Raw genomic sequence first — 14,922 nt, 5'->3', positions numbered from 1 at the left:
TGAAACTAAGAAAATACACCCAACAATGCATTTAATTGGTGCCCTATAAAACCACTCATTCTTACCCAACGGGATACCTTGGCAGGCAAATTTATTTTGAATTTTATCCAGCCATTTTTACTGCCCCTCCACTATGCTTGCTACATTACCCTCCACCCCATACACTGAATCTCTATAGTACAAGGCAAGCCCTAGAATCCTCTTCCAAATCTAAAATGAATACCTTTGTGGGGTCTAACTGCATACCCAATGCATCCTCATCAGTGCTAAGTGTAAACTATCAAAACTTGTTCTCAACCTTTTCAAGCTTTGCATAGTTACTGTGTTTGTTACAGACACATGGAGAATTTCTGAAGTAATGGCCCCTACATCAAGGCATTTCTTCTTCTTCTTCTGACTATGGAAATTGTAAGCCCCCCCAGTCTCACTACCCTGATATGTAAGATTGTAGAATGAATAATATCCACACTCATGACTGCAGACAAAGGCACCACTATTGATATTGACTCAAACAGATTTGGAATTGTGAGGGGTGATCTCTGCCTCATGAATATGGTAATTTTCTTTGTGAGGGTCACTGAGACAGTGGAAAGCAATCTGCCAGTCCATGCTTCCTACCGAGATCTGATCAAGGCTTTCTATTCCATTGCTCACACTGGTATTATAAGCACATTCGTAAATCCAAGTATAAATCCCTGTGAGTTCCATTGGATTGCTAAATGGGTTTCTGATAGAATTCAGATAGTGAAAGTTTGTGGTGCCCTCTCAAAGCATTAGACTTTAACTGGTAGTTTCCCACAGGATTCAGTGCTGAGACCACTCCTCTTCAACATTTATTTTACCAACATGCAGACAAGTAACCCAGAAGTCAAGTTTGCTGACAACTGCAATCTGAGTACTGTTCTTCAGCCCCATACCAAACTTCTGCAAAAGCTGCACTAGGCTCAGACCTGGTGTTAGGAAAATGGTTCAAAACTGAATGCAAAAAAATGTAGTATGATCCTGCCCAACGAGCAAGCTATTCCTACTTCATATCATAGTAACAATCCTTCTGTATGAATGGACACTGTCATGAAAATCTGAGCACATATGTAATGAGTTCACTCTCATTCAATCACCACATTTCCAGCATAGCTAGGAAATCCTTCTATCTGGCTCAGCTGATACCCAATGAAATTTCCTCCAGATCTAAAAAATGTCATTATCCCACACTACTCCTCCCTTATTAGACTTGTTATTGAATATCACTTTTCATTTCGCTTGTACCATACAAATATATTGCTGAAGTAGACAGATTACCGAGATTTCTAACTAAGAAAATCAAAGGCTTTGAAACCCACAACTACCATGAAAGATTAGGTCAAGTAACCTTGTACTAAGAGGAATAAGTGCTTTTGGTTTGACGTACGCCTATCCTGCTGTGCCATAAAGGAGTAAGTTTGCTATGTATGAACTTCTATACCTTAGGAGGATCAGTAACATATCCAACACTTGTCTACAACAAGTTAACAATACTTGCTGGAGTATATGTTCTTAATCCATTGCTTTCCTTATCTGTCTTAATAACTGGGTTGATACTAAGGTTTATACATTTATATTGGAATCTGCGTTTTGTTTGACATTTTGCCCCAAGATTTTTTTTCAAACTATTGTAACGATGAAGCAAACTTGCCCTACATTCCACACACATCAGTGCAATGGCACAATCAAAGCAAACTTAAATTCAACTACCCCACCATTAACTGGGAAAACTACTCATGTACCAACTCTTTTGCTCAACGATTTCTAGAATTCATAAACTCCAACGCCTTGGATCAACTTATTCACATCCCCATCAGGGGCAGCAATATCCTAGACCTGGTCATTACCAACATGGGAAACCGGTGTTCCACACCAGAGGTCAATTCCTCGTTGGTCAGATCCAAGCAGAAGCTAATCAGCCTAGACATCCACATCCCACCCCCAATTAGGGAAACCATTGTAAAAACTTCTCCAAAGCCAACTTCACACTTCTTAAGACAGAAGTGGCAAACTTCATGACACCTATGCAGACGGACAATAGAGGTATGACTGCCGGATCCTACACAAATGCACTTTATAAGCACTTACACAAGTGCATGGATCATGCTGTCCCTAATAGAACCAATATGTTATCCTCCAAAAAAAGGAAGCCATTCTGGTGGTCCTCTGTCATAAACAAACTCTACAACAGAAGAAAGAAACTGTTGCAAAAAAGAGTAAAATCCCATGACTGGAGGAACTCCCTGGTCAACCTCAGTAAGAAGCTGAGATCCCTCATAAAATCCTCCAAAGCTAATTACGAAAACAAAATTGCCACTTACTCTAAAAACAACCACAAAGCATTCTATAACTATGTCAAGAATCTAAATGGAAACACTCAGATCTGCTCTGAGTTACAGCACAATGGCACTAAATATACAGAACCAACTGATATTGCCAGCATCCTAGCAGATAGGTTCAATGCTAACTTTACCCCCTTCTCACCCCCAAGAGGGCCCATCTCTATACCGGAAGAATGCAAAGTTCCTATAATCATGGCTGCACAGGTAAAAAACACACTCTCCAAAGCCAAGAACACAGCATCCATGGGACCTGACAATATCCCAGGCTGCGTTCTACATGAACTACAGAATGAACTGGCACCCTACCTAAGTACCATGTTCAATCATAGCCTCACCTCAGGCTTTGTACCCACTGAATGGCATACCGCAACGGTTATCCCACTCCACAAAGGGGGAGCCACGATGGACCCCGAGAACTACCACCCCATTAGTCTGATGAGCCTGGTCTGCAAGGCCATGGAACGTATCATTGTGGAACTCATAAACAAAGACATTGGTAATCTCCAAACTCTGGACCCTACCCAGTTTGGATTTGTAAAAGGCAGATCATGTCTCCTAAACCTGATTGACTTCTTTGAAGCAGTCACCAAAGCCATAGATGAGGGTAAAATGGTTCACACAGCTTATCTAGATCTCGCCAAGGCTTTCAACACCATCCCCCACTCTGGAATTATAGATAAGCTCACTAAACTAGGTATAAATCCCTATGTCACAAGATGGGTTGCCAACTGGCTCATGGACAGAACCCACACTGTGAAAGTAGCGGATTCCAAATCCGACATCAGACCAGTGACAAGTGGAGTACCACAGGGTTCAGTCCTGGGTCCTCTCCTGTTTGGTATCTACTTCTCTGAGGTGCAGGCCAACACGGAATGTCTTTGGCTAACAAAGTTTGCAGATGACTGCAAACTAGGAGCCATAATCAAAACTCCTAACGATGTGGACAAACTACAAAAGGGCCTTACTGAGACAGATACCTGGTGTCAAAGCCATGGCCTGAAGCTCAATGCCAAAAAGTGTATTGTCATCCCCTTTGGTAAAAACTCTGTACCCATGAACTGCCACATAGCTGGTAGTCTACTTAATGTCAAAAATGTGATAAGAGGCCTTGGGAAACAGGTGGACAGTAGTCTCTCCTTTGATAATCACATCGCCACAGTGGTCAGGAAATCCTTCTATGTGGCTCATCTCATCACAAAAGGATTCTCATCCAGAAAAAAAGAGTTATTGTTCCCCTCTACTCATCACTCATTAGACCCATTATAGAGTACAATGCCCCTTTTGGTATGTACCTCACAAGACATCTACAACAACTGGAAAAACCACAGAAACACCTCACAAAGAGGATTACTGGCCTCAAACAGATGCCCTATGCAGACCGTCTCAAAAAACTACAGTTTTACTCCATCGCATATCGCCTACTCAGGGGCAATCTCTGCCTAACATACAAAGCTATGTCAAACCCAGAGCTGTTGGACATGCTCCACTTAAAGAAATCCCAATCCCTCTGAGCTACACGCTCTAGGGACCTAAACCTTGTCACCACAATAAACAGAACATGCTGGAGGGATAGATTCCTGTCCCAGAGACTTCCCATGCTCTGGAACAGACTACCTATCTATGTCAAACAGAGCTCCTCATTAGCACTCTTCAAGAAAAATCTTGATGATTGGCTGGGAAATGGGAAATTCACCCCGGGGATCACTTCTGTGGCTCTGCTCAACAGGGGCACAGGAGAATAATTTTTTTGGGTGGCGAAAGCCAGGGTACATTTTTTGGCTAAGCGTGTATGGGCCAGAGAATTCCCATACTCTGGAACAGACTACCTATCTATGTCAAACAGAGCTCCTCATTAGCACTCTTCAAGAAAAATCTTGATGATTGGATGGGAAATGGAAAATTCACCCCGGGGATCACTTCTGTGGCTCTGCTCGACAGGGTCACAGGAAAATAATTCTCTTGGGTGGCGAAAGCCAGGGTACATTTTTTGGCTAGGCTTGTATGGGCCCTAGGGCTGATAGCCTAGTACCTACCTATGAACCTATGAACCTACATACCACGCGCATCAGTGTGATGGTACATTCAAAGCAAACTTAAATTAATGGATGTGTAGCCCCTACATACCACACATCAGTGCGATAGTACATTCAAAGCAAACTTAAATAAATGGATGTGTATTCCCTACAAACCACGCACATCAGTGTGATTGTACATTCAAAGCAAACTTAAATGAATGGATGTGTACCCCTTACATATCACACATACATCAGTGCAATGGTACATTCAAAGCAAACATAAATGAATGGATGTGTAGCCCCTACATACCACACACATCAGTGCGATTGTACATTCAAAGCAAACTTAAATGAATGGATGTGTACCCCTTACATATCACACATACATCAGTGCAATGGTACATTCAAAGCAAACTTAAATGAATGGATGTGTAACCCCTACATACCATGCACATCAGTGCAATGGTACATTCCAAGCAAACAAATGAATGGATGTGTAACCCCTACATACCACGCACATCAGTGCAATGCTACATTCCAAGCAAACTTAAATGACTGAATGTGTAGCCACAGACTAACTGCTGGAATTAACTTTATAGTCCTTCTTGAAAAAGATGTCCAATCTGGCATTAGTATTAATGTGCTTTTCTTAAGGGTGTTTTATGATTAAGCATATTTCCTATGGATGCATAAAGGGATGGGAGGGTGCCTTACAAACACAAGGTGCAGAGTTTGAGTTTCACAAGGGATAACTGGTTAGGCTTAAAATGGCTTGCAAGGGCAGTTAGCTTAGTACTAACCTATGAAGACCAGACTTATTATGGTTCAGGTGAGTGCTTGCTTAGAAACTTTCTTTAAAGGCAGTATGCTCCTTCCTTCTTCTCACTGTACTGACTATTGCATTGCTGCTGTTGTATATAACTAACTGCAGTGTAAGATGACTGTAAAGGCTTCTTGTGCACATGTGAATGGCAGATGTCTAAGTTACAAAAGCCCTAATTTGTCTGATAGTCTTTTAACTGGATTTTTATGTTATTTCCTAAGATGCAGCTTTCACTTCAGAGATCATAGTATGATTTTCAGTCATATGTCTTGCTATAGCTGTTCAAAGGATAGCAGAAAGTTGGGAAGAAATCTAGTGACCCTTACTGTGTTTCTGAACTACTTTGACTGCCTCCATGAGAGTAAAGAGGACTGTATTTCACAGTTTCCCTCCCAGTGGCAGCATCAAAAAAGCACTGGCATGCTGTCTTTGCTGAGAGCATATAATGACTACTTGATTCCATTAACACATTCATATCTTTTATATTTCACACCATATTTGGGTAATTTCAGTCAAAATTGTTTAACATACAGGTAAGTTGAAGATGTTGACCAATCAATAATGATTTGAGCTGACAAAGCTCCATGCGGTTAATGTCTGCACTCTCAAATCAAATTCCTTCCTTATCTTCTGGTTGTTTGCCTTTCCCTTTATTTATTTATTCACTTATTTCTTAACACACTCATCTTTGGTACAGATGACTGTGGGTTCTATTCCATATCTCTCAACTGTCTACATTTTTGCAGAACATCCAGATTTTTAGCTCATATTTTTGGTCTGTTCCTCATAAAAGCTGTGGTTTTCTGGCATATCACTGATGTGATCTGATGACTGAAGTCACTAAATAATGACATACATCTGAGTTTCAAACTTCATATCCTTCTTCCTTCAGAAAAATGCATGCTGAGAGAGATCTTGTTATTCTAGCAACTTTTTAAGTTTATAAAAGCAACATTTAAATTCTGTCCCCATTTTGGTCCTCCCATTATATGAGGCTTTGTCCAGATTTCTTGTACTAAGAGGTTGAGAGGTATGTTCTATTCTCATACCGGGAAGATCAGTTGCAGACACTAATATGCAGTATGGAGGGGCTCCATGCCTGAGTGCGTCATCTGTCACATGAGACGTTAAACTGAGGTCCCATCTGTTTGGATTGCTGACAGCTCAGGTCGATGTAAAAGATCTCACAGCATCTATTGAAAAGAGAAGGAGAAGTTCCCTGATGCCCTGGCCAAACGTTTCCTAGTACTAGTGTAAATATCATCTCAGGTCTCCCCTGGAAAGAAGATACTAGCCTAGTAGGACTAACCCAATCAAGAAAATATAAATAAATAAAAATAAATAAATAAATGTATTTATTTATATATTTATTTTGTATGAGCTTATTACCACTTCTCTTCCACAAGACTTATAGAAAGTATGCTGCGTGCCAGCTGGTTTTTCATAGGGTGCTTGCATATTATAAATGGTTCCTTTAACATTTGTTCTATTTGCTATCATTCACAGACACTGTTTTGTTTGTATGTTCATAAGTTCATAGGTTCATAGGTGTTTACTAAGCTAACAACCACAAGGGCCTTTTTAAGCCTAGCCATGCGTCCCAGATCTCTGACAAGTTCTGTACCCTTGATAAGTGTAATCAGGGTCTTGGGAAGTGAAACATTTACAAGCAGGGACTTGGGAGATGAACCATTTACATGCTGCCTGTGTGCATTAGAGAAATAGGTGCCAAACCAGGAATGAATTTCCTTTTCCCCATCCAATTGCCCAAGTTACACTTGAATTGGGTTAGGGAGGAACTCTGTTCCAGATAAGGTGTAGTCTCTGGGATACATACCTGTCTCTCCAGCAGGTCCTATTTATGTCATGGGCCTTGGGGAAGTCTGCATAGGGAATGTTACTTGCACCCTGTATTCTTTAGTGAGGAATCTCTATGGATGTTCCAATTGTTGGATATGCCTGGTTAGATACATACCAAACGGGGCACTGTACTCAATGACAGGTCTGATGAATGCTGAATACAGTGGAACAATGACTTCCTTGGACCTAGATGCCATACCTTTGTTTATAAGTTACACAACATAGAATGATTTCCTCACTACTATAGATATGTGATGGTAAGTGGCTAGATTACTGTCTATGTGTGTATCCAAGTCCCTAACTGCTGGGTCATTTCCTAGGGGTGTGTTGTCAACATGATAGTTACCAGGGGTGGATACTATTATGCATTTCTTGGCATATAGTTTTACTCCATGGCTCTGGCACCAGTTGTTTGTCTGTGTCATTCCTTCCTGGAGAACATTTGTGTCAGTGGGCAATTCAATTACAGCTCCTTATTTTCAATCATCTACAAATTTAGTCATCCAGAGGCAATTAATGATGGCCTTGACTTCAAAGAAGTATATGCCAAAAAGGAATGGTCCCAGGACCAATCCCTGACAGACTCCACTTGTGACTGGCCTGTTTGTAGAGGTGGACTCCCCAATTTGACCTTCCTGGGTCCTGTCTGTGAGCCAGCTGGCTAACCACCAGGTGACATAAGGGTTTGTACCTAACCTCTTAAGTTTGTCAACAATGCCTAAGTGAGGAATTGTGTCAAATGCCTTGGCCAGGTCAAGGTAGGCAGTGTGAACCATTTTGCCCCATCCATTGCTTTGGTGACTATCTCAAAGAAGTCCACCAAGCTGAGTAGGCATGATCTGCCCTTGATGAATCCAAATTGGGTTGGGTCCAGAGTCTGGAGATTTTCTATGTCATTATTGATCATTTCCAAAATGATTCTTCCCACAACTTTGCATATGAGACTAGTGAGACTTATGGGTCTGTAGTTTCCAGTGTCTGTAAATGGTCCACCTTTGTGCAGAGGGATGACTGTTGCTATTCTCCATTCATGAGGCACAAATCCTGTTTGGAGGCTATAGTTAGATAGCAATGCCAAATGGCGTGATAGATCATGTTTCATGCTATTTAGAAGGCATTCTGGGATATTGGCTGTGCCCACTGATGCAGTGTTCTTGGCCTTAGAGACCTAGCATTAAGGACCTGTTCCCTAGTGATAGCAGGAGGAGTTATATTTAATGGCATTTCCTGAGGGAAGGTCGATGGGATAGAGGGGTAAAGTGGGAGCTGAATTTGTCAGCCAGTAGATTTGCTATATCTTCTGGGTCAGTATAGGTGGCTCCATTTGTAATAAGCTCTGCACACAATTCTGTAGTGCCTTTGAAGTTGAAGACATAGCTAAAGAGTGTCTTGTGGTTGCCGTTAGCCTGGGAGGCCAAATTTCTCTCAAATTTGGCTTTTGTAGACTTTATTTTGTCCTGTAAGTTTTTTGTTTAGTTTGATATTATCTTGATGGGTGCTGCACCTCCTAATTTTTGCCAGGATTTTCTTCCTTCTGCTATACAGCCTACTGGTGTTGTGATTCCACCAGGGTGGCTTGTTTTTTGAGTTAGTTTTGTACTTCTTCCTTGTGAGTACAGCTGCCTCTATGCACCTATTAACATGCTTGTATAGGGTTTCTGTGAACATTTCTGTGTAGGCAGCAGTGTTCTTGGGGTTTATGAGGGCTTGAAATTTTGTCAGGTTATCGCTTAATTGTAGGCAGTTAGCCTTAGTGTAGTTTCTGAATATTCCAGGGTTAGCTGGGTGTCCAGCTTTTATTTATACTTCAAAGAAGACCATTTTGTGGTCTGACCTTGCCAGAGAAGACATTACACTAAGAGGTGTACAGCACTCTACTATATTCATGAGAACCAGATCCAGTATGATTCCACCCCTTGTTGATGTATTGACAATCTGGTCCAGGGAATTTATGCTTACAAGTTTCAGGAATCTCTGTGCCTGTATGTTTGGTGTCATATATGATTCCCAGTTAATAGCTGGGCAATTAAAGTCACCCATGGACATGGTATTGGGTTGGATGGTGAGTGTTTCCAATAAGTTTCATACATGGTATGGGTTTTCTGGGTCATAGAGGGGGACTTGTAGCTTACAAGAAGGTGGCACTGGATTTTGCCTATGGTGATTTGAACATGGAGAAGGTCAAGTGCATTGTCCTGTTTGATCAGCCTTGAGGTATATTTATTTTTGATGTAAATCAAGACACCTCCACCATTAGGCCCTGTATGTGTAGTAGCTGTTCCAGACATGTGGAAGGTATTATAACTTTGCACTGTCAGTGTACTCTGTGTGGTTTTAAACCATGTCTGAGTGATAGCAGCATTCTCTAGAGTGAATAGAGCTTCTAGAGAGTGGAGTTTTGTGTTTCGACTCCTAACATTGAGTGGTAACACCTTTAGGCTTTTTTGTTTTTGACTTGCTATGTTGGAAGTACTTTCAGTTTGGCTTTGCCTAAAAAGTCACAATAGGGGAGGACAATGCTTTAGCTAATATTCAAAATCCTAGAGGGGAGAGGAGCAGACTATCCCTGGCAAAGCATTGTGGCCTATTGACAATCTCCTTCTGTGCTGACAGATATTGCACCACCTTAGAATGACACCAGAAACTAAGCCAATTATTAAAGTCAGTCATCTTTTGTTCAAATTGTGGCATCATCCATGGAGAAAGTAAAATGTCGCTCAATGCTAGGCTCATACCAGCCTGGGACACATATTCCAAGAGCTCCATGATGTCTCTCTTCATATAGTCTAGGGAGGTATGTCTCAGGGCATTTACACCCACATGGACTATGACTGAGTCATACTGGTACTTGTGGTCTAATGACCTGACTGCATGCATAATGTAGTGGATCCTGGCCCCTGATAAGCAACTGACCGTGACTTTTTCCTTATCAGCATAGTGAGAGATATCAATGTGTCTCAGAATGAGGTCTCCAATGACTAGAGTACTGGATTCTGTGGTGTCTTGCCTTATGGTTTTAGAAGTAGAGGCTCCATGGGATGTAGCTGTATGTGTTGATGTGGGTGTTGTTTAGAAAGAGTACATTCAGGGTTGTTGAGGGTATTTGTTATGTGTACTTCATTTAGGAAGTCTTTTGGGTTTAGGAAGGTTACGTTTAGGTGCCTCCACATATGTGAGTCTGTGTCTGCTTTGACTTGTGTGTGATGAGTGCAGTGTGTGTACTACTAACAACCTTGTTGACATCAGGAGTGCTGTTATTTGAGACCTTTGCCTCCAGAGGCATTGTGTAAATACATCTCTCATACCATGTCAGTTTGTTTGAGAATTAACTGGTTGTCAGTAAACATGAGGCAATTTCTACATTGCCTCACGATACCCATATCCACCAAGCTGGTAACAGAGATTGTGGGAAACTTCATATCCGTGGCAACAGACCTTTTTTATTGATTAGACGGTTGTGGTTAGACTCTAAAGTAATGTCAGAAGTATCCAGTGTGCAACCCTGGGGGTAGTGCTTGGTACTGCAAACTAGTCGTCTTGAGTGAAACTAGGTATTGATGAAATTTCAATGGTGCTTTTGCAAAAAAAAAAAAGGTAATTCAGGACATCTGTGACTATACAGGGCACTGCCAGATACTTGAGGGAAATCTAATAAGTACAGCATGATGATTTCTGGATAAAGTATTTAGTCCAATATTCTGAAGTTAGAAGCAAATCAATCAGTATTTACTGAAAAGAAAGAATTAGCTTGTCAAAAGTGATGAAAAGAGGGGAGTCACCTGAACGGCTACTGCCTGACTACTAGTGACTACTACTAGTGCTGGTCTCACCACAGCTTTACTCTGTTGGGTACAATGCTTCTTTGCTTCTTCCCTCACCAGAAGCAAAATAGTAGCACCAATTTCAAGATGAGAAGCAAACAACCTGTTTGGTGATCCACAGTCTTGTCCCAGATGATGTAAGGGTCTGTAGGCCTGTTGTAGCCTTTTCCTGGTAGATGCCTTGAATAGCAAGCAGACCAATCAGGAAGACAAATACAGACACTCACTTCCCAACCAGAAAGAATCGGGAATCTATGCACTCTGCTCCTTCTCTCACCCAATACAAAACAGAAGCACTAATCTTAAGATGACTACTGAAAGGCAGAATGTGGACTCTCCAGGAATTGGCGGTCTTGGAGTAGATGTTGCAGATTGTAAAGGTAAGATGGAAAAATGAGTTAATATCCTAAGAGCTGCAATGTGCACTAAACAGTTAGATATGAAAGAGAGGGTAACTTAATATATGGTATATATATATATATATATATATATATATATATATATATATATATATATATATATATATTAAGAGCATCTACTGTGAATAATCTCTCTCCACATTTTTTTTTTGTTGTTGAATAGGGACAAGACATGGGGTTGGTGAACATTCTGTTCATCCTGAGCACAGGATGTTCTGATACATATATAAACACAAATGCTAAAGACACTTTATAGGTTCATAGGATATTACTAGGCTAACAGATTAAGGGTCCTTACAAGCCAAGCCAATATAACCCAATTTTCCCCAATGTATGACCCCTAGGGGCAAGAAGATGGCATGGATTTGTGCCTGTGCATTGAGTATCTTACAGTTTGCTCCTGTTCATAAGGGACATAGGCACTACCCCAGGTGTGAACTTGCAATTCCCCATCCATTGATCCAAATTGTGTTTGAAGAGGGCCAGAGAAGGGCCATGCTTAATGTAAATAGGAAGCCTGTTTCAAAGAAGGGGCAGTCTCTAAGACACGTATCTGTCTCTCCAGCATATTTTGTTTGAGTTGCTGACAAAGTTTAGATCCCTAGAATGGGTGACCCTTGTGCTGTTTGTCGTGCAGGTGTGTAACAGCTCCATCAGAGCTGGATTTGTGAGTGCCTTGTAGGTCAGGCATAGGTCATTTCTTAATAGTTGGTAGGAGACAGAGTAAAGGGATAGGGATTTTAGTCTATCCACATAGTTCATGTTGTTTACAACCTGTATTTTCTTTGTGAGGAACATCAGAGGTCACTCCAGCTGCCGTAAGTGCCTTGTCAAGTACATGTCAAATGGTGGACTGTACTTGGTTATTGGTCTAATGAGAGCTGAGTGCAGTGGGACTATAATTTCCTTGGATCTGGATGCCATACCTTTACTTATAAGTTGTGCCACATAAAGGGATCTCCTCACCACTGTGGACACATGGCAGTCAAAGTTCAGGCCACTGTCTATCTATGTACCTACATCTCTCACCTCTGGGTCCACTCTAAGGGGCGAGCTATTGATGTTGTAATTTGTAGGTGTATTTGACTTCCCAAAGGGTATGATAATGCATTTGCATAATGCATTTTTTGCATTTAGCTTTAGGCCATAGTTCTGGCACCAATCATTTGTCTGATCTAGACGCTCCAGAAGGATATCTACACCACTGAGGGATTCAATGATTTTCCCCCAGTTTGCAGTCATCAGCAAACTTTGTCATCCAGAGGCCTTCCACATTTGCCTTGACTTCAGAGAAATATATTCCAAGCAGGAGTGGTCCCAGTACTGAGCCGTGTGGTATACTACTAATAACTGGCCTCTTGCTGGAACTGGCTTCACCCACTTTAACTACATGTGTCCTGTCTGTGAGCCAATTGGATATATCCATCTGATGACATAGGGATTTATGCCCAGATTTGTGAGATTATTTATAATACCTAAGTGACGAATTTTGTCAAATGCCTTGGCCAGGTTGGGGTAGGTGGTGTATACTGTTTTAGCCTCATCCATGGCCTTAGTGACTTTCTCAAAGAAACGGATTCAGTAGGCATAACCTGCCCTTGACAAAGCTAAATTGGGCTGGGTCCAGTGATTGGAGGTCTCATATGTCATTATTTATCAGGAACATGATTATGCTTGCCATGTTCTTGCATATAAGACTAGTCAAACTTATCGGTCTAATTTCCTGGGTCAGTAGATGGTCCCCCTTTATGCAGAAGGATGACTGTTGCTGTCCTCCACTCTATTGAGACAAAGCCAGTCAAGAAGATGGGGTTAAATAGAGATCCCAATGGGCCTGATAAGTCCTAATTTAAACTGTTTAAGAGGCAACCTGGTATATTGTCAAGCCTCATTCAAGTCATGTTTTTAGCTTTAGCGAGAGCAGTGGCAACGTATGCTTTGGTGATAATTGGCAGTGAAGTGGTGGAGGGTATTTTTGGGGGAAGAACTGAGGCTGATGGGAAGGTGAAATTTGAGCTGAGTTTGTCGGCCAGCAAATTTGCTATGTCTCCAGCTGAGTATAGGTGATGCCATCTAAAACTAATTCCATACATTGCTGGGTGTTGCCCTTAATATTGCAGACATAACTGAAAAATGCCTTATGGTTATCCTTAGCTTTGGAGGCTATTTTTCCTCAAAGTCTGCTTTCAGAGACTTGAATAGTACCCCGATTCACTTGTTTAAACTAATGAAGTACTTATTCATCTGTTGTGCACATTCTCTCTTACTTGTTGACAGAATTTTCTTTCTTTTGTTGTACAACCTATTAATACTAGGGGTCCACCAGGGTGGCTTGTTTTTGCACTTTGACCTGGGTTTATTTTGGTCTGGTACTGCCATTTTTATGCAGTTGTTTATATGGCCATACATATGGCTTTTGTGTATGCCACTGCATAGATTTCTGTGTTTCCTGGATTTAGGGGAGCTTGGAAACTAGCTATACAGTCCCTTAATAGGTGGTAATTTACCTTAGAGAAGTTCTTAAAGTTTGGGGGATACATCAGGGGACTGGTTTTACCTTTACTTTTGTGATCTGATCTTACTACTGAAGACATAACACTGGGGAGAGGGAGTTGCAGCACTCTCCCATACTTGTGAGTACTAAATCTAGGATATTTGTTCCCCTAGTGGGAGTACAGACCAACTGCTCCAGTGCATTTGAATTTACAAAGTCAAGAAATCTTTGGGCTTGCATCTTAGTGGTCATGTATGCCTCCCAATTAATGGAGGGGTAGTTAAAATCACCCATGAGTATGGTATTGGGCTGGATGGTGAGTTATTCTAGTAACTATGATGTATGGGTTTCCTGGTTCATCGTGGGGGCCCTGTAGCTAGCAAGAATATAGCAATGGATTTTTCCCATGGTTAGTTGGACATGGAGTAGCTTAAGCAAGTCATATTGTTTGATCAGCCTTGAGGTTGCGCTTGTTGTTTATGTAGCTAGATACATCTCCACCTTTAGCTCTTTCATGTTCAGTGGATGGTCGGAATGTATGAAAGGCATGCCGGAGTGCTTTCTATGGCTTTCAACCATGTTTCAATAACTGCACATGCATCAGCATTTTCCAGGGTGAGGAGAGCTTCTGAGGGGTACAGTTTCTTGTTGAGCTGCCTAGCATTGAGCAGTAACACCATTAGCTTGTCCTGAGTAACTTTTGTTATGTTGGATGGTTTGTCTGTTTGGCAATGTCTAAAAAAGGCACTATAGGGGTGGATAATGTTTTGGCTAATATCCAAAAGCCTAGAGGTGACAGGTGAAGACCATCACTGGCAAATCAGCATGGCCCATCAACCATGTTCTCCCAGGCTGACAAGTATTGGACCCCTTTGGAAGGATACTAGTAGCTAAGCCAATTGTTAAAGTTGATTATTTTTGGCTGGTAGTGTGGCATCATCCTTGGAGATGGTAGAATGCTGCTCAATGCTAGGCTCATACCTGCCTGTGACATATATTCTGAGAGCTCAATCATGCCGATCTTCATATATTCCAAAGAAGTACATCTCAGTTCATTTGTGCCCACATGGACTATAACTAAGTCATACTGGTACTTAGGGGTAAGTGACCTGAGTGCTTGTGTGAAC

Source organism: Protopterus annectens, chromosome 6.part1, assembly GCF_019279795.1.
Source record: "Protopterus annectens isolate FY-2018-M chromosome 6.part1, PAN1.0, whole genome shotgun sequence".
Lineage (NCBI taxonomy): Eukaryota > Metazoa > Chordata > Ceratodontiformes > Protopteridae > Protopterus > Protopterus annectens.
The sequence above is the reverse complement of the archived record's forward strand: the minus strand, read 5'-3'. Positions refer to the sequence as shown.